At 45.1% G+C, this 21,695-nt stretch overlaps 1 protein-coding gene across 1 annotated transcript in view; it reads right to left on the bottom strand.

Annotated features, from left to right (window-relative positions):
- ITGA11 (integrin subunit alpha 11) overlaps nucleotides 1–21,695 on the bottom strand; it is a 243,032-nt gene that overhangs the window by 154,274 nt on the left and 67,063 nt on the right. The window lies entirely within an intron of this gene.

Here is a 21,695-nt window from a genome sequence, read left to right on the forward strand (position 1 = left end):
ATGGCATATGTTGATGTTGGACATTCAGCAGCTGCAAATGGAGGAATTGGAGAAGTCCGAGGAAGAGGAGGACAAAAGCGAGCCATTTTTTTGGCAACTTATGTGTCAGCAGGGGAAGGTGGGACAAAATCCTTTGAAACCCATGCATGGTTCATTTTAATGAAGGTTAGATCATCAACATTTTGGGTCGACAGACGGGTCCTTTTTTCTGTCAGGATTGATCCAGCAGCACTGAAGACTCTTTCGGATAGCACACTAGCAGCAGGGCAAGCGAGCTCCTGTAAGGCATATTGTGCCAATTCAGGCCAGGTGTCCAGTTTACAGGCCCAATAGTCAAAGGGGAATGACCTGTGAGGGAGAACATCGATATGGGAGGAGGAGTAGTTTGTAACCATAGTTGACAACAGCTGTCTCCTGTCACTTTCAATCGATGCAGTATTACCAGTCGTGTGAGCGATACTTGAAAAATCAGTCCACAACATGGTCATGAAATGCCTGTCTCCAACGCCACTTCGGATGTGTGCACCACGAACACCTCTTCCATGTTGCCCCCTACGGCTCATGGGAGAACCATCACCGCTGCTGTGTGCTGGGAATGCCTCAAACAAACAGTTTACCAGAGTTGCTTGTTTGTTAGCCAATATTAGCTCTAGGTTCTCCTGTGGCATGATCTTTTGGAATTTGCCTTTACAGCGTGGATCCAGGATGCTGGCCAACTAGTAGTCGTCATCGTTCATCATTTTGGCAATGCAGGGGTCCCTTTTTAGGATCTGCAAGGCATAATCACACATGTGGGCCAATGTTCCAGGTGTCAATGATGCACTGCGAGTGCTGGGTGGAGGAGCACTTTCTGGCAAATCCACATCCCTCCAGTCACACACAAACCCTGTACCTGACCTTGCCACGCCAACATTTTCTCTTGCCCCTGAGAAGCATCCTCCTCCCTAAATAATCTTTCCCATCATCCTCCTCTTCCTCTTCTTCCTCCACCTCGTCCAGGAGAGTTCCCTGAGCAGACAATGGCTGACTGTCATCAAGGCTTCCCTCCTCCTCTTCCTCTTCCTCCTCGGCTGCAGACACCTGCTCCTTAATGTGCGTCAAAGTTTACATGAGCAGATGCATAAGTGGGATGTTCATGCTTATGATGGCATCGTCTGCGCTTACCAGCCGTGTGCATTCCTCAAAACACTGAAGGACTTTACAGAGGTCTTTCAGCGTCGACCACTGCACACCCGACAACTCCATGTCTGCCCTCAAACTGCCTGCCCGTGTATCCTCCCACAAATCCATTACAGCCTGCCTCTGTTCACGCAGCCTCTCAACCATGTGCAGGGTGGAGTTCCACCTAGTTGCAATGTTGATAATTAGGTGGTGCTTGGGAAGGTGGAGCAATCGCTGCAGCTTCTGCATACGACTGGAGTGTACGGGTGACCGGCGGATGTGCGAGCACAGTCTTTGCACCTTATGGAGCAGGGCTGTTAACTCCGGATAATTATTGAAGAAGCACTGCACACCAGGTTCAAGGTGTGAGCCAGGCAAGGTATGTGTCTGAGTTTTGAAAGGGCTATGGCTGCCACAAAATTCCGGCCGTTATCACTAACTACCTTGCCTGCCTCAAGATGTAGACTGCCCAGCCATGACTCAGTTTGTCGCTGCAAGTAGTCGGCCAGTACCTCCACGGTGTGTCTGTTATCGCCCAAATACATCATCTTCAACACACTAGCTGTTCGATAGTGGGACACCTTGTGTGCAACACTGGCAGCTGCGGATGGAGTGCTCGTGCGACTGCGCTCTGTGGACGAGCTTTCGCTTCTGGAGGAGGAGGAGGAGGGTTGAACGCCTACAGCCAAATGTTTCCTATACCGTGGGCTAGGCAGCACTGTCCCACCGCCGCTGTCCCCTGTGGACCCTGCATCCACCACATTAACCCGGTGTGCAGTGATGGACACGTAACGGCCCTGGCCATGCCTACTGGACCATGCATCTGTTGTGAGGTGCACCTTTCCACTCACTGATTGCTTGAGTGCATGGACAATGCGGTCTTTCACATGCAGGTGGAGGGCTGGGATGGCTTTTCGAGAAAAGAAGTGCCGACTGGGTAGGTCATAGCATGGTACTGCATAGGCCATGAGCTCCCGGAAAGCTTCGCTTTCAACCAACCGGTAGGGCATCATCTCTAATGAGATTAGTTTGGCAATGTGGGCATTCAAACACAGTGTACGCGGATGAGAGGATGAGTACTTTCTTGTCCTACTCAGAGTCTCTGGTAGAGTGAGCTGGACTTGAGAGCTGCATATGGTGGAACTAGCGGTGGATATGGCGGACTGAGAGAGGGTTGGTGATGGTGTTGGTGGTCTTGCTTATGGCCTAGATTCAGTCTTTCATAGCAATAACATTGTGATTCCCTGACTGCTTTGGCCTTTCGACGACACCTCAACATTTGCTGCTGGTGGTGTGCTAACCGGTGGGCTAACAGTTTGGGAAGCGATGTAGCGTTGCTGACTACCTTCATTCGGAGTAGGTGCACATGTGGTACGTGAGGTTTGGTAGTCCATCCACGCTTGCAAGTGCATGGTGGTTAAATGTCTAAGCATGAAACTGGTATTCAAATTTCTCAGATTTTTCCCTCGGCTAAAGGTCTTTGCGCACTTCTTACAGATAACCTTTGCCTGATCATTAGGATTTTGTTCAAAAAAGTGCCACACTGCACTCTTCCGACTATGGAAGACATTTTGAGGCCTTGCACGCTGTGCTAATTTGACCGTCTGGCCAAGCTGTCCTGCAACTCTTTTGGTTTTTGTAACCCGTTTTTTGACTGCTACGGGCCTGCCAGATAACAGCTGTTGCGATGTCGATGCCTGCTGCGGATCCTCCTCCTCCTCTTCTGAGCTATTGGCAGTGGCACCCTCTTCCCCCAATGGATGCCAATCTGGGTCAACAACTGGGTCATCCATCACCTCCTCTTCAATTTTATGTGCACCTTCCTCTGTGTCACCATGTAAGGCGGTATAGTATGCGGGAAGGGGCACCTGAGTTTCATCAGGGTCAGATTCTGGCTCAGTACAATGCTAGGACAATGTAGTGCTCTGAGTGAATGTACCAGCAGAAAAATCTAGCAGTGGCTGTGCATCAGTGCACTCCATGTCAGATTCATCTTGGACTGGGGAATTCACGATTTGACTTGATAACCGAGGCATGGTATGTGAAAAGAGCTCCATGGAGTAATCTGTAGTGTGGCCTGCCGCATCCTTCACTTTTGGTAGGGGTGAAGGACACAAGAAAAGGTGTTGTTCCTGACCAGGAGCCTCCACTGACGACTCAGTGCTTTTATTTTTTGAAACTTCAGAAGAGGAGGCGATAGAGCTGGAGGCTGCGTCAGCAATGTAAGCCAAAACTTGTTCCTGAAGCTCCGGCTTTAAAAGCGGTTTACCTACTCCCAGAAAAGGGAGCCTTCGAGACCTTGAGGAGCCAGACGATGACGCAGGCTCAACACCTCCTGCCTTAGGTGCTATTGTGCTTTTGCCACTATCAGCAGATGCACCACCACCATCAGTACCAACTGGCAACCCCCGCCCACGTCCACGGCCTCTTCCACCATACTTCATTTTTGGGAAAATGTACCCAAAATACCACCATCTATATGGTACTGTAAAACAAGGTACAACGTGTATATAGTATTGGGGAGAATTTGAATATCCCTAGAGATTTTAGGAGGCTGAACAGTTATTTCAGGCCCACTATAGATTACACCTCAATTTAACAGGCTGAAATAGGCTGGTGTATGACAAGGTACAAGGTGTATATAGTATTGGGGAGAATTTTAATCTCCCTAGAGATTTTAGGAGGCTGCACTATTATCTCAGGCCCACTATAGATTACACCTCAATTTAACAGGCTGAAATTGGCTGATGTATGACAAGGTACAAGGTGTATATAGTATTGGGGAGAATTTGAATCTCCCTAGAGATTTTAGGAGGCTGCCCTATTATCTCAGGCCCACTATAGATTACACCTCAATTTAACAGGCTGAAATTGGCTGATGTATGACAAGGTACAAGGTGTATATAGTATTGGGGAGAATTTTAATCTCCCTAGGGATTTTTGGAGGCTGAACTATTATCTCAGGCCCACTATAGATTACACCTCAATTTAACAGGCTGAAATTGGCAGGTGTATGACAAGGTACAAGGTGTATATAGTATTGGGGAGAATTTTAATCTCCCTAGGGATTTTTGGAGGCTGAACTATTATCTCAGGCCCACTATAGATTACACCTCAATTTAACAGGCTGAAATTGGCAGGTGTATGACAAGGTACAAGGTGTACATAGTATTGGGGAGAATTTGAATCTCCCTAGAGATTTTAGGAGGCTGACAATGATGCTCTCAGTCCAAGTATGGCAGCAGGCAGCCTAATAAGCAGGACTGCAGCACACAACAGTGTGGAAAAATGAACGCTTGGTAACTGTGCAGAAAAGAGGAAGAAAAGTATTTTTGCTTTTAAAAAAGCAGTTTGCACAGCAGTGTGCAAACAGCAATGCACCTATCAGGGAGCCTTATAAGGCAGCCTAATAACCAACAGAGCTGATGCACACAAATATATCCTCCCCTGTCACTGCACACAAGCTGTTGTGTTGTACAGTGGAAATTGCTAACAGCAGAAGCAGTTTTTATGTTCTTCTTCCCTGCCTAACGCTCTCCCTACAGAATCAGCAGCTGCAACCTCTCCCTAAGGCAGGAGTCACACACAACCATTAAAAAATCGGTCCCATTTTAACTGTACGAAATCGCACAAAGAATTCTTGGCCAGAGATCCGTCTGTCATCCCATTTTCCGGCAAGGAACCAATTTTAATCGCATCTAAGCATCAAATTGACATCCAATGCCAATGCCTGATGCCCTATCCTGTAGACCTGGAGAAGTTGTGCGATTTAATCGCAAGTCACACGTTTGGTGCGTTTTCCATGCGTTTTTTTATCGCATCCATAGACTTGCATTGGGGAATCCGATCCGAAAATCGGTGACAATCGCAGCATGCTGCGATTGTCTCGGTCCGAGGATCGGATGCGATAAAAAAATCGCATGATGTGAGCTGCCCCATAGAATAACATGGGTTCGACCGTTTTAATCGCTAGTGTGACCCCGGCCTAACACTAAGATCGGCAGAAGTAAGATGGCTGAAGAAGTAAGTTATAGCCCCTGTGACGCCACACAAAGCCAGCCAATCACTAGCATGCCCTTCTCAAATATGGTGGTGACCGCTGCCCATATCGCGTTGCCCACAGTGTGCGTCCTCCATCATTGGCTGAAAAAGGGCGCTGGAAGCATCATTTGAAACGCAACTTTGGCGCTCTGGTCGCCGACCTCGTGGCCGACCTCACGCTATGGTCGGGTTTCGTTTCATGAAACCCGACTTTAGCGAAAGTCGGCGACTTATGAATTTGACCGACCCGTTTCGCTCAACTCTAGTTACTTCCCATTGCTTTTTATGAGTCTGGGATTTTAGACACTTTGGTGGAGCTGCAATGGCAGAAATACAGCATCACTTTCTCAGATACAAATATTATTACAACAAAACAACTAAATAGAATTTTTAGATTCGATTGTGCTTCTTTAATCTTTTTTTCTTGATAGATGGTCCAAGATACAGAACACCTGATGCAATGGTCAATTATGGGTTTAGAAAATCGATGTAAATCGTATCGCTACTTTGAAGAACGACGACTTACTGTATTTATAGATAAAGGTTATTTGATTGTTTTTCTATGAAGCTTTTAATTGTAGATCCTGTGGGGAATTTCAGGGAAGCAAAGGAATGTATCTAAAATACATGATAAGGTCAGCTCTCCTAGTGTAGCCTATCTCTGGAATTAATAGTAACTGCAGAAGGTTCTGCAGCAATATAACACTAGACTATAGAACTGATTCATTGCATAGGAAGCAAAGGGCAGAATATGACACTAGCATTATATCTTGTCCACATACCAAACAGAAAGCTTCGTCTCGGGCTATAACAAAGTCAAAACAGCATTGATTATTTAAAAAAAATGAACAAAGTGCCATAAAGATCATCTTTTAGCCTGTACAGAAGAGGAGACGTACCCTTTTCAGGCATACCGTACTTATCCTTTCCTCAGGATTCATTACTAACTTTGGCTCAAAACATGGCATCAAATAACTTCACCAAACTGCTGTGTGTGAACCTGATCTGAACCTTTCAGCCTGCTGCTCATGCGAACAGAAGCAAGTCAACCTCATCTGCTTTACTAGGAACAAATACAACAAATTGGCTGAGCAGGAATGACCTTAGAGAATAGCTCATTATTTGATTTTTGTTTTGGATCCATCAAAAAGACAAATTATAATTCCTTTGTTTATATTCCTCTTTTCTTTTAAATCTACTTCTGACTTTTGAAAAAAATCATCAAAAGCTATGATGGCATTTCTCTCATTTTTTCCAAATCACTTCTTCAGCAATATTAGTTATGATTTCTATAAATGTCATGTGCAAAGTAGCAACTTATGCACCTCTAACTACCATGACTGGCGTTTTGGGACCTTGTCCATTTGAACAGCGTGATGAAGGCCCTAATCATTTCTGTAGGCTCACAGTCACATTAATAAACTTTCCAGCTCATATGGAATCATGGCCAGAATCTAGGCTCCTCCTCAACTTAATCCCTTCAGATAAGATGTAGCCAACACTTGAGATTCCTACAGATCCCAAATGAGATACAAACACACCACAAAAATGCAAACATGTGGAGGCTCCTTTTTGGCCTTTTTTTGTTCTAGTAAATGTGACCCTTGATTGATTTCACAATGCTGAGTAATATGTTGCCCTCAGTGTTGAATATACAGTGGCTAAAGCACTTCAGATTAAGTTCCGACGATGATTTTTTGGGGGATGCATTTTTCAGTAACAGCAATTTATAAAAATCTTGCACCCACTGCGCTTCTTTTAACTCAGCGTAAATTGACTTGTGGTCCGTTTTTGAAATCTGCAACATTTCAATTTCTCCTTCACGTACATTGAATTTTATGTGCGGATTTTCCCCATAGAATTGCATTAGAAGCAGAAAATCCGTAGGTATAAATCGCATACATGTTTTTAGTGCGTTTCTGCTGCGGAAATGCACTGAACATGCATGTAGTCCACACATAACTACACTATATCAATAAAGTTTCGTTGAAACCAAATACCAAGCAGTAAAACATGACACACCAAAAAGGGTCAAAAACTAGTGATGAGCGAGTATACTCGAGTATTTGGATGTGCTCGGAGATTTAGTTTTGTCGTCGCAGCTGCATGATTTGTGGCTGCTAGACAGCCTGAATCCATGTGGGGATTCCCTAACAAACAGGCATTCCCCACATGTATTCAGGCTGTCTAGAAGCCGCAAATCATGCAGCTGCGGCGACACAAACTAAATCTCCGAGCACGCCCAAAATACTCAGAGACCACCCGAGCATGCTTGGAAATCTCGAGTAACGAGCATACTCACTCATCACTATCAAAAACGCATTAAATACACATGTAAAATAATGCACTCAAAAACACAGTGAAAAGTCATTTAATTTACCTAATAGGTGCAAAAATTCTGCAACATCAAATACTCATTGTAGGAAAGTAGCTAGTGGCTTCAGTGTCAAAAAACAATTATAGAGCATCTGTCACCATTTTATAAGGTGCAATCAAGGTTGTTATATAATTTGAGTATTTCATAAAATTATGTCACTGATTTAGAAAGTGTTCATGTAATAACTTATTTTTATGTTGAAGCTGGTCAGGCATCTGGATGAGGTCAACCATTTACTTTCCTTGGCCAAATAAGTAACCAATTGCAAGACACCACTTGGAATGACTTTTCATATCAATTTCCTTGAGTTTCTCATAATCTTCTCCTGGACATCCGCAACAACCGAGAGAGTCTGAAAACATGTCTGTCTACTTATTTTGTAATCATTCACGTGTCCTGTGTTACACTACGTGTAGTTAGGGGCTGGACAAACCCCTGGCAGAATGTATATTTGCTCATTGAACATTTTCTACAGATTCCATTTTTGCTCAGTAACGGATGTGACGTACTTCTGACAGGCCAGTCAGCTGTCAATTTTCACACTTGGATTTCTGAGTTAGGTTTTTTCCCCGTTGACAGTAATGTAAATCGCACCTTACTTAAAATAGTTTTCCAATTTTGGAGAACCTCTCTCTTTTGGCTGTGGGAAGGCAATGAACAATCCATCCGTCAGCCTCTGGATTCAATCATATAGGTATGGCGTCAGTCACCGCTGTCAGTCAGTGCCGGGGTGTGGTTACAGCTGCCACTCCCTATGTAATGAGTGATGACTGAAGTTGCGCCTCTATGACTGAATCTGGAGTCTGCTGGGAAGAACAAAATTAATTTCCTCCCAACAGCTTGGCTGTCAGTGCGACGGCTGCAGGGCATTAGAATGCTATTAACTTGGTGCAGGTTAATACCATTTTTTAACATGACAGCTTCCCTTTAACCCCTTTCTGCCATGTGACGTACTATCCATCTATGTTCCCTGGGACTTAATTCCCAGGGACGGGATAGTACGTCATAGCGATCAGCGGCGCTCACGTGGTGAGCGCCACTGATCGCGGCCGGGTGTCAGCTGATTATCACAGCTGACACCCAGCACTATGTGTCAGGGCCGGTCACGGACCACCCCCGACACGTTAACCCCTGGCACACTGCGATCAAACACGATCGCAGTGTACCGGGGGTTTAGGGAAGCATCAGCAGGGAGGGGGCTCCCTCCGTGCTTCCCTGAGACCCCCAGATCAGCACGACGTGCTGCGCTGCTCCGGGGGCATCCTTCCCTGCAGGTCCCCGGATCCAAAATGGTGGCGGGGACCTTCGGGGGCCTGCAGGGAGCCGGCTTCCTCATGGCTGCAAACCGCAGGCACGAGGAAACCTGCACTGCCTGTGACAGATTGCTGATCTGTCACAGCGATCTGTGATGTGACAGATGAGCGATCTGTCACATGGCAGTGATGTCCCCCCTGGGACAATGTAATAAAGTTAAAAAAAAGGTGTAAAAATAATTTATAAAAAATTGCTAAATAAATTAAAAAAAAATATTCCCTAATAAATCCATTTTTAGGAAATAAAAAAACCCAAAAACAATAAAAGTACACATATTTGGTATCGCCACGTCCGTAACGACCCGCCCTATAAAACTGTCCCATTAGTTAACCCCCTTAGCGAACCCCTTAAAAAATAAAAATAAAAAACAAAGCAAAAAATAATGCTTTATTATCATACCGCCGAACAAAAAGTGGAATAATGCGCGATCAAAAAGACGGATATAAATAACCATGGTACCGCTGAAAAACGTCATCTTGTCCCGCAAAAAACGAGCCATGATACAGCGTCATCAGCAAAAAATAAAAAAGTTATAGCTCGCAGAATAAAGCGATGCAAAAATAATTATTTTTTATATAAAATTGTTTTCATTGCATAAAAGCGCCAAAACATAAAAAAAGACATAAATGAGGAATCGCTGTAATCGTAATGACCCGAAGAATAAAACCGCCTTATCAATTTTACCGCACGCGGAACGGTGTAAACGCACCCCCCAAAAGAAATTCTTGAAATGCTGGTTTTTGTTCATTCTACGTCCCAAAAATCGGAATAAAGCGATCAAAAAATGTTATGTGCCCGAAAATGGTACCAATAAAAACGCCAACTCGTCCCGCAAAAAATAAGACCTCACATGACTCGGTGGGTCAAAATATGGAAAAATTATAGCTCTCAAAATGTGGTGATGCAAAAACTATTTTTACAATAAAAAGCGTCTTTTAGCGTGTGACAGCTGCCAAACATAAAAACCCGCTATAAATAGTAAATCAAACCCCCCGTTATCACCCCCTTAGTTAGGGAAAAATAATAGAATTTAAAAAATGTATTTATTTCCATTTTCCCATTAGGGTTAGGGCTAGGAGTAGGGTTAGGGCTAGGGCTGAGATTAGGGATAGGGGTGTGTTGGGGTTAGGGTTGGAGTTAGAATTGGGGGGGTTTCCACTGTTTGGGCACATCAGGTGCTCTCCAAACGCAACATGGCATCTGATCTCAATTCCAGCCAATTCTGCGTTGAAAAAGTCAAATGGTGCTCCTTCCCTTCCAAGCTTTGCCATGTGCCCAAATAGTGCTTTACCCCCACATATGGGGTATCAGCCTACTCAGGACAAATTGCAAAATAACTTTTGGGGTCCAATTTCTCCTGTTACCCTTAGGAAAATAAAAAAAATTGGGGGCAAAAATATCATTTTTGTGGAAAAAAATATGATTTTTTTATTTTCACGCCCGGGCGTTATAAACTTCTGTGAAGCACTTGGGGTTTCAAAGTGCTCACCACACATCTACAGAAGTTCCGTGGGGGGTCTAGTTTCCAAAATGGTGTCATTTGTGGGGGGTTTCAACAGTTTAGGCACATCAGAGGCTCTCCAAACGCGACATGACACCCGCAGACCATTCCATCAAAGTGTGCATTCCAAAACGTCACTACTTCCCTTCCGAGCCCCGACGTGTGCCCATACAGTAGTTTTCTCCCACATTTGGGGTATCAGCATACTCAAGACAAATTGGACAACAACTATTGGGGTCCAATTTCTTCTGTTACCCTTGAGAAAATAAAAAAATTGGGGACTAAAAGATCATGTTTGTGGAAAAAATATGATTTTTTCATTTTCACGCCCAGGAGTTATAAACTTCTTTGAAGCACTGGGGGGTTCAAAGTGCTCACCACACATCTAGATAAGTTCCTTAGGGGGTCTAGTTTCCAAAATCGGGTCACTTGTGGTAGGTTTCCACTGTTTAGGTACATCAGGGGCTCTCAAAGGCAACATGACACCCGCAGACCATTCCATCAAAGTCTGCATTCCAAAATGTCACTACTTCCCTTTCGAGCCCCGACGTGTGCCCATACAGTAGTTTTCTCCCACATATGGGCTATCAGCGTACTCAGGACAAATTGCACAATAACTTTTAGGGTCCTGTTACCCTTGGGAAAATAAAAATTGGGGGTGAAAAGATCATTTTTGTGGAAAAAATATGATTTTTTTATTGTACGTTAGGTTATAAACTTCTGTGAAGTCCTTGTGGGTTCAAAGTTCTCACCACATAGCTAGATAAGTTCCTTGGGGGGGTCTAGTTTCCAAAATGGGGTTACTTGTGGGGGGTTTCCACTGTTTAGGTACATCAGGGGCTCTCCAAACGTGACATGGCGTCCGATCTGGATTCCAGCCAATTTTGCATTGAAAAAGTCAAATGGCGCTCCTTCCCTTCTGAGCTCTGCCATGCGCCGAAACAGTGGTTTCCCCCCCCCACATATCAGGTATCAGCATACTCAGGACAAATTGCACAATAACTTTTGCTGTCCAATTTCTCCTGTTACCCTTGGTAAAATAAAAAAATTTGGACCTGAAGTAATTTTTTTGTGAAAAAAGTTAAATGTTCATTTTTTTTAAACATTCAAAAAATTCCTGTGAAGCACCTGAAGGGTTATTAAACATCTTGAATATGGTTTTAAGCACCTTGAGGGGTGCAGTTTTTAGAATGGTGTCACTTTGGGTATTTTCTCTCATATAGACCCCTCAAAGTGACTTCAAATGTGATGTGGTCCGTAAAAAAAAAATGGTGTTGCAAAAATGAGAAATTGCTGGTCAACTTTTAACCCTTATAACTTCCTAACAAAAAAATGTTTAGTTCCAAAATTGTGCTGATGTTAAGTAAACATATGTGAAATGTTGTTTATTAAGTTTTTTGTGTGCCATATCTCTGTGATTTAAGGGCATAAAAATTTAAAGTTGGAAAATTGCAAACTTTTCAAAATTTTCACCAAATTTCCATTTTTTTCACAAATAAAAGCAAGTTATTTGAATGAAATTTTACTGCTAACATGAAGTACAATATGTCACAATAAAACAGTGTCAGAATCACCGAGATCCATAGAAGCGTTTCAGAGTTATTACCTCATAAAGGGACAGTGGTCAGAATTGTAAAAATTGGCCCGGTCATGAACGTGCAAACCACCCTTGGGGGTTAAGGGGTTAATCTTACTTACTTTTGCTACTATGCTACTGACATCCTCAATTGTGGAAATTGTAGGGATTTGCTCTGGTAGGTAATGGCAGGGCGGCAGTAATGAGGCAACACACAGGCATAAAGTCCAGTTTCAGTGGTTTTAATGTCACTTAGTAACCAGCCGGTTACATAAGAAAAAAACAATACACATACTCCAACTTGGAGAACCACTGGTCCCAGACTCACCCCTTGCACAGGACGGGCTTAACTAAGCGGCTGCCAGGTCCTGCGGCATCCGCCAGGTGCCATTCCCGGGGTTCTTCCGAGTCTTGCTGCTATAGTCCTGCAGCATGGGGATCCTGTATACAAGTTTCAGGCTGAGTCCAGCCAAGTTCCTGTAGCTTCCAGAAACACACTTTCCTTGTGGCAATTACCAACCTCCATTACATAGGGCCCAACCCCTCTCACCAGTGAGATAGACATCATATGGGCTGATCACGTGACCCTGACATCATCGCAGGTCCTGTCTTTAAGGAAAAACCCGGCCAAACATTAATCTGCTGGGAGAAACATCTCTCATCCAGTAAAACACCCTTTACTGTACCACATACCTCCCCCTGTGTTCAACCCGAAGGGGGTGGACACATGACATACAGTGAACTCTGGACAGGGCATCTGCATTCCCCTGTAGTCTGCCTGCGCGATGTTCCACTGAAAACTTAAAATTTAGCAGGGACAGGAACCACCTGGTGACTCGGGCATTCCGCTCCTTAGCTTGACTCATCCACGTAAGAGGGGAATGATCTGTCACCAACCGAAATGTTCTCCCCAGCAAATAGTAGCGCAATGACTCCAGTGCCCACTTGATGGCCAGGCACTCTCTCTCCACAATACTGTATCGGGTTTCAGCTGGGGTAAGCTTCCGGCTTAGGAAACTAACGGGATGCTCTTCCCCGTTAACTTCCTGAGACAGCACGGCACCGAGCCCTATCTCAGCCCTATCTGTTGTCTGCACAACAAACTCTTTTTTGAAATTTGGAGTGATCAGGATTGCAGTACCACACAGTGCCTATTTTAACTTTGTAAAGGCCTCCTCTAACTGATCATTCCAGTCGACCGTCACAGATTTTTTTCCTTTTAAGCAATCTGTTACAGGCGCGGACAGGGTTGCAAAGTTGGGAATGAACCGCCTATAATATCCCACCAAACCTAAAAAGGCTTTTACCTGTTTTGCTGTGAGGGGACGGGGTCAATTCTGGATTGCCTCTACTTTGTTTACTTGGGGCTTGAGAACTCCTCTCCCAATGACATAACCCAAGTTCCGAGCTTCTTCCAACCCTATGGAACACTTCTTTGGGTTGGCAGTTAGCCCTGCTTGTCGCAGAGAGGCTATCACTGCCTGTATTTTTGCTAAGTGGCTTTCCCAGTTGGTGCTGTACACAATGATATCGTCTAGATAGGATGAGGCATAGCGGCGATGGGGACGGAGCACAATATCCATTATCCATTAACCACTGGAACGTTTCTGGAGCGCCATGTAACCCAAAGGGTAACACCTTATACTGCCCCTCAGGTGTTACAAAAGCCATTTTTTCCTTCGCCGCCTCTGTTAGGGGTACCTGCCAATAACGTTTTGTGAGGTCCAGAGTTGTAAAATACCGTGCTTGCCCAAAGCACTCTATGAACTCGTCAACCCGGGGCATGGGGTAGGCGTCAAACTTTGAAATGTCATTGAATTTTCTAAAATCATTGCAGAATCTTAGAGACCCATCAGGCTTGGGTATTAGGGCTATTGGGCTGGCCCACTCACTTTGAGACTCTTCTATGACCCCTAACTATAGCATAGCTTTTAACTCTTCCGAGATGGCTTGTCGCCGGGCCTCAGGCACCCGATAAGGCTTTAGTCGGACCTTGGCATGTGGCTCTGTGACAATGTCATGTTGGATTAGAGAGGTGCGTCCAGGGAGCTCCGAAAAACATCTGTATTTCGGCTAATGAACTCCCGGACCTCCTGAACCTGTATAGGAGACAAAGTATCAGCAATTTTTACCGCGGGTTGGGCTTCTCCTGCCTCGCCCCGAGGTAACGGAGCCTTTTCCATCTGAAAGGCTGGCAGCGGACTATCCCCACCAAGGCGCTCTCTATCTTTCCAGGGTTTAAGCAAATTAATATGGTAAACCTGTTCTGGCTTTCTCCGTCCTGGCTGGTGTACCTTGTAGTCTACTGTCCCCACCTTCTCCATGATCTCGGAGGGTTCCTGCCACCTTGCGAGAAATTTGCTATCTACGGTAGGCACAAGCACCAACACCCGATCCCCAGGGCTAAAGGTTCTTACCCGAGCCTCCCGGTTATAGACCCAACTCTGTGACCGTTGCGTTCCCGGACTAAGGGTAGGACTGTCTCCATTCTCTCTTGCATTTTTGCAACATGTTCTATCACACTTTTGTGGGGGGTAGGTTGGTTCTCCCAGGCCTCTTTGGCTATATCGAGTAAGCCCCGTGGATGTCTGCCATACAACAGTTCAAAGGGCGAGAACCCCGTAGATGCCTGAGGCACCTCCCGTACTGCAAACAACAAATATAGTAATAAGAGATCCCAGTCCTTCCAATCTTTGGAAACTGCCTTTTTTAACATGCTCTTCAGCGTCTTAGTGAACCTTTCTACCAGACCATCTGTTTGGGGATGATAGACCGATGTGCGCAACTGTTTAACATTTAAAAACCGGCAGAGTTCCTTCATAATTTTTGACATAAAGGGGGTTCCCTGGTCGGTTAACCCCTTAACCCCCAAGGGTGGTTTGCACGTTCATGACCGGGCCAATTTTTACAATTCTGACCACCGTCCCTTTATGAGGTAATAACTCTGGAACGCTTCTATGGATCCTGGTGATTCTGACATTGTTTTCTCGTGACATATTGTACTTCATGCTAGTGGTAAAATTTCATTCATATAACTTGCGTTTATTTGTGAAAAAATGGAAATTTGGCATTTTCCAACTTTGAATTTTTATGCCCTTAAATCACAGAGATAAGGCACACAATAAACTTAATAAGTAACATTTCCCACATGTTTACTTTACATTAGCACAATTTTGGAACCCAAATTTTTTTTTCTTAGGAAGTTATAAGGGTTAAAAGTTGACCAGCGATTTCTCATTTTTGCAACACCACTTTATTTTTACGGACCACATCACATTTGAAGCCACTTTGAGGGGTCTATATGATAGAAAATACCCAATGTAACACCATTCTAAAAACTGCACCCCTTAAGGTGCTCAAAACCACATTGAAGAAGTTTATTAAGCCTTCAGGTGCTTCACAGGAATTTTTTTAATATTTAAAAAAAAATGAACATTTAACTTTTTTTCACAAAAAAAATAATTCAGGTTCAATTTTTTTTTATTTTACCAAGGGTAACAGGAGAAGTTGGACAGCAAAAGTTATTGTGCAGTTTGCCCTGAGTACGCTGATACCTGATATGTGGGGGGGAACCACTGTTTCGGCGCATGGCAGAGCTCATAAGGGAAGGAGCGCCGTTTGACTTTTTCAATGCAAAATTGGCCAGAATTCAGATCGGACGCCATGTCATGTTTGGAGAGCCCCTGATGTACCTAAAGAGTGGAAACCCCCCACAAGTGACCCCATTTTGGAAACTAGACCCCCCAAGGAACTTATCTAGATGTGTGGTGAGAACTTTGAACCCCCAAGGGCTTCACAGAAGTTTATAACGTACAGCCGTACAATTAAAAAATCATATTTTTTCCACAAAAATGATCTTTTCACCCTCAATTCTTATTTTTCCAAGGGTAACAGGACACTAAAGTTATTGTGCAATTTGACCTGAGTATGCTGATACCCCACACGTGGGGGTAAACCACTATTTGGGCGCATGGCAGAGCCTGGAAGGGAAGCAGCGCCTTTTGACGTTTTTGGCTGGAATTGAGATCGGACACCATGTCGCGTTTGGAAAGCCCCTGATGTACCAAAACAGTGAAAACCCCCCACAAATTACAACATTTTGGAAACTAGACCCCCCCAAGGAACTTATCTAGATGTGTGGTGAGCACTTTGAACCCCCCAGTGCTTCACAGAAGTTTATAACGCCTGGGCGTGAAAATAAAAAAATCGTATTTTTTCCACAAACATGATCTTTTAGTCACCAATTTTTTATTTTCCCAAGGGTACCAGGAGAAATTGGACCCCAAAAGTTGTTGTCCAATTTGTCCTGAGTACACTGATACCCCATACGTGGGAGAAAACTACTGTATGGGCACACATCGGGGCTCAGAAGGGAAGTAGTGACGTTTTGGAATGCAGACTTTGATGGAATGGTCTGCGGGTGTCATGTTGCTTTTGGAGAGCCCCTGATGTACCTAAACAGTGGAAACCCCTCATAAGTGGCCCCATTTTGGAAACTAGACCCCTAAGGAACATATCTAGATGTGTGGTGAGCACTTTGAACCCCCCAGTGCTTCACAGAAGTTTATAATGACCGGGCGTGAAAATAAAAAAAATCGTATTTTTTCAACAAACATGATCTTTTAGTCCCCATTTTTTTTTTATTTTCCCAAGGGTACCAGGAGAAATTGGACCCCAAAAGTCGTTGTCCAATTTGTCCTGAGTACGCTGATATCCCAAATGTGGGAGAAAACTACTGTATGGGCACACGTCGGGGCTCGGAAGGGAAGTAGTGACGTTTTGGAATGCAGACTTTGATGGAATGGTCTGCGGGTGTCATGTGTGTTTGGAGAGCCCCTGATATACCTAAACTATTGAAACTCCCCACAAGTGACCCCATTTTGGAAGCTAGACCCCCCATGGAACTTATCTAGATGTGTGGTGAGCACTTTGAACCCCCAAATGCTTCACAGAAGTTTATAACGCCCAGGCGTGAAAATAAAAAAAACATTATTTCCACAAAAATGATATTTTTGCGCCCAATTTTTTATTTTCCTAAGGGTAACAGGAGAAACTGGACCCCAAAAGTTGTTTTGCAATTTGTCCTGAGTATGCTGATACCCTATATGTGGGGGTAAAACACTGTTTGGGCTCATGGCAGAGCTTGGAAGGAAAGGAGCACCATTTGACTTTTTCAACGCAGAATTGGCTGGAATTGAGATCAGACGCCATGTTGCATTTGGAGAGCACCTGATGTGCCCAAACAGTGGAAACCCCCCAATTCTAACTCCAACCCTTACCCCAACACACCCCTAGCCCTAATCCTAGCCCTAACCCTAGTCCTAGCCCTAATGGGAAAATGGAAATACATTTTTTTTATTTTATTATTTTTCCCTAACTAAGGGGGTGATAACGGGGGGTTTGATTTACTATTTATGGTGGTTTGTATATTTGGCAGCTGTCACCCGCTAAAAGGCGCTTTTTATTGTAAAAATAGTTTTTGCATCACCACATATTGAGAGCTATAATTTTTCCATATTTTGACCCACTGAGTCATGTGAGGTCTTATTTTTTGCAGGACGAGTTGATACTTTTAGTGGTATCATGTTCGGGCACGTGACATCTTTTGATCGCTTTTTATTCCGATTTTTGGAACGCAGAATGAACAAAAACCAGCGTTTCATGAATTTCTTTTGGGGGGGGGTGCGTTTACAACGTTCCGCGTGCGGTAAAATTGATAAACCCCTTTTATTCTTCGGGTCAGTACGGTTACAGCGATACCTCATTTAGGTCTTTTTTTATGTTTTGGCGCTTTTATGCAATGAAAACAATTTTATATAAAAAATAATTATTTTGGTATCGCTTTATTCTGCGAGCTATAACTTTTTTATTTTTTCACTGATGACACTGTATGGCAGCTCGTTTTTTGCGGGACAAGATGACGTTTTCAGCAGTGCCATGCATTTTTATATGCGCCTTTTGGTCGTGCGTTATTGCACTTTTTGTTCGGCGGAATGATAATAAATCATTATTTTTTGCTTCGTTTTTTAATTTTATTTTTAAAGGGGTTCGCTAAAGGAGTTAACTAATGGGACAGTTTTATAGGGCGGGTCGTTACGGACGCGGCGATACCAAATATGTGTACTTTTGTTTTGTTATTTTTCCAAAAAATGAATTTATTAGGGAATATTTTTTTTTTTAATTTATTTAGCGATTTTTTTAAAATTATTTTTACATTTTTTTTTTAACTTTATTACATTGTCCCAGGTAGGACATCACTGTCCTGTGACAGATCGCTGATCTGTCACATCACAGATCACTGGGCACTGCACAAGGCTTCCTCCTTGCCTGCGCTTTGCAGGCATGAAGAAGACAGCTCCCTGCAGGCCCCCGTCGCCATCTTGGATTCGGGGACCTGCAGGGATGGAGCCCCCCGCAGCAGCGCTGCACATTGCGCTGCTGTGGGGGGCTCAGGGAAGCACGGAGGGAGCCCCCTCCCTGCCGATGCTTCCCTTTAACCCCCGGTACACCGCGATCGTGTTTGATCGCGGTGTGCACGGGGTTAACATGTCGGGGGCGGTCCGTGACTGCCCCTGACACATTGTGCCGAGTGTCAGCTGTGATAATCAGCTGACACCCGGCCGCGATCAGCGGCGCTCACCACGTGGGCGCCGCTAATCGCTGTGACGTACTATCCCGTCCCTGGGAATTTAGTCCCAGGGCACATGGACGGGATAGTACGTCACATGACAGAAAGGGGTTAAAATCTCTTGCGGAATTCCCACCAGTGAAAACATACCCATGAGTACCTTTGCTATAAGCTTAGCTTATGTGTGGCGCAGAGGAATGGCCTCAGGATATCGGGTAGCATAATCTAGAACTACAAGAATGTGTTGGTGTCCCCTTGCCGACTTATTGAGAGGCCCCACCAGGTCCATAGCCACTCTTTCGAAGGGCACCTCTATAATTGGCAAAGGCACCAAAGGGCTCCGAAAGTGAGGCTGGGAACTGGTTACCTGGCACACGGGACAGGCGCTACAGTACCGTTTAACTTCTTCATGGACCCCTGGCCAGTAAAATCACTGCAGAATTCGGTCGAGGGTTTTCTTTTGGCCCAAATGCCCCCCAAGTACATGCGCATGCGCTAAATCCATTACCAGCCTCCGATATGTCTGAGGTACCAGTAATTGTTCTACCATTTCCCCCCGTATTTTCTCCACTCTGTACAACAAATCCTGGTTCAGCTCAAAGCGTGGCAACACCGTATCTGCCCCAGGTTGTTGGGGTTGCCCATTGACAAACAGTACATTTTCTTCCACCTCTCCAGCCAATACTTCCCTGGGAGAATTCTCCCCCTCCTCCACCGAAGGGAAGGTTATTCCTACAGCCAGCACTTCTTCCTCTGGGCCACCAGGTTAATGTCCCACTTCTGGAGAATGTAACCTGGTTGCCTCTGGTGCCGGCAGTTGCTCAGTGGGTGGGACAACAGACGGCCACAGCACAGAAAACAACGGAAAGTCTCGTCCATTTATCACTTCATAATGTAAATTAGTCACAACCCCCACCTCGTGGCACCGCCTCCCCGCTGGGGTGCTGATTACCACTAGTGCGGTGGTATAGTCTTTTAAGTCTCCATGTATACACAACACCCCAATTTTCCGACCCGTATACTCGCTGGTGTGTATCCAGCTGGCTCGTACCAGGGTTACAAGACTCCCTGAGTCCAATAGGGCCACAGCCGGGGTACCCTCCACTTCAACCCGACATAAATGTTCCATATTGGGACCTTTCGGGGTACCCATTCCACACATCGGTTCGACATAGTGGGACTGGCGGTTTCCAAAATTTGTGTCCATGGGCTCAGTCAGGTGGGGCAATCAGCTCTCCTATGACCTGGTTCCTGGCACTGCCAGCAGATTATGGGGCTCCTTACTTCCCCAGATAAGTCCTGAGCGGCCTTCTTGGGCTCCGCTCGCTGAACCAGGGGTGGGGACTTAGGGAACCTTCCTGTTACCTTCCGGGGGGTCCCTCCCTGTAGCTCTTTGGTAGCCCCATACCTTTCTATGAGGTCTATCATCTGCATGGCATTAGTAAGGGATGCCTGTCCGACCCATGTCTGGAGGGAGTGGGGCAAAGCCCTCCAAAATTTATCAGTCACTATGCGGTCCAGCATGGCCGTGGGGGGACAACACCTCAGGTTGCAACCACTTTTGTAACAGGTGCAACAGGTCGTAATACTGGGATCGGGCTGGCTTGGAGGGGGTAAACTCCCACTGGTGTGTCCGCTGGGCCCGCACTAACACATTTACCCCAAGACGTGCCAGTATCTCACCCTTGACAACGGTGTAGTCTGCCCTTTGCTCTGTGGGTAGGTCCTGATACACTTTCAAAGGTCTTGGGGTCAGAAACGGAGTGAGGATATCCGCCCAATGGTCCCGGGGTAGCTTCTCTCTCTCAGAGACTCCTTCGAACATCTCCAGGTACGCCTCCACATCGTCCGATTTCTCCATCTTAGGAATCGCTATACGAACCGCTTTCCGGACCTCACGGATTCCCCGGTCAGCTCCTTTTGTCTGCGCTGTCGTGATATGCTGTATCAACAGCTGATTGGTTTCCTGCTGTTGCTGCATAGCCTGCTGCTGCATAGCCTGCTGTCGCAGGGCCTCCTGTTGCTGTTGCCGCATGGCCTCCTGTTGCTGCTGCATAGCCTGCTGCTGCTGTGTAGCCTGCTGCTGCATAGCCTGCTGCTGCTGTCGCATGGCCTCTATGAGCGTTTTTACCATGGCCTCCATTTCTGGAAAGTTCCCCGCCTGGGTCTCTGCCACTCGTTTCACCCAGGAAATAGGCTGGGGTACAAATCAAAAAATAAGAAAAACAGCCTGGCCTCACTGCTTCTGCACGCATTCAGTCCACCAATTGTAGGGATTCGCTCTGGTAGGTAATGGCAGGGCGGCAGTAACGAGGCATAAAGTCCAGTTTCAGTGGTTTTAATGTCACTTAGTAACCAGCCGGTTAACAGAACATAAGAAAAAAACAATACACATACTCCAGCTTGGAGAACCACTGGTCCCAGACTCACCCCTTGCACAGGATGGGCTTAACTAAGCGGCTGCCAGGTCCTGCGGCATCCACCAGGTGCCATTCCCAGGGTTCTTCCAAGTCTTGCTGCTATAGTCCTGCAGCATGTGGATCCTGTATACAAGTTTCAGGCTGAGTCCAGCCAAATTCCTGTAGCTTCCAGAAACACACTCTCTGTGGCAATCACCAACCTCCGTTACATAGGGCCCAACCCCTCCCACCAGTGAGCTAGACATCACATGGGCTGATCACGTGACCCTGACATCATTGCAGGTCCTGTCTTTAAGGAAAAACCCGGCCAAACATTAATCTGCTGGGAGAAACATATCTCCCCTACAGTAAAACACCCTTTACTGTACCACAAAATATAGAAAGGTATTTTGAGTGATCAGTTTAAATTTGGCAAAAAAATGATGTGATGATGTACTCCTCTAATAGAAACATTACAAGTAGGGGAGAATATCTGTAATATGGTTACATATGGAAACACCTTACAATGGTACACTGAGATGCTATATATTTTGGTTGTTGCCATATTTTATAACAGATTGGCCACCATGCTTTGTAGCAAATAAAAAAGTGTTCTTCAATATGGAAAAATGTAATTAATTTTAGGGACATATTGCTTCATATTTCTGGTTGTCTATATATTCACTTGTAGACACTTT

The sequence above is a fragment of the Dendrobates tinctorius genome, unplaced genomic scaffold (assembly GCF_039654945.1).
Source record: "Dendrobates tinctorius isolate UK_male_01 unplaced genomic scaffold, ASM3965494v1 ptg000022l, whole genome shotgun sequence".
Lineage (NCBI taxonomy): Eukaryota > Metazoa > Chordata > Amphibia > Anura > Dendrobatidae > Dendrobates > Dendrobates tinctorius.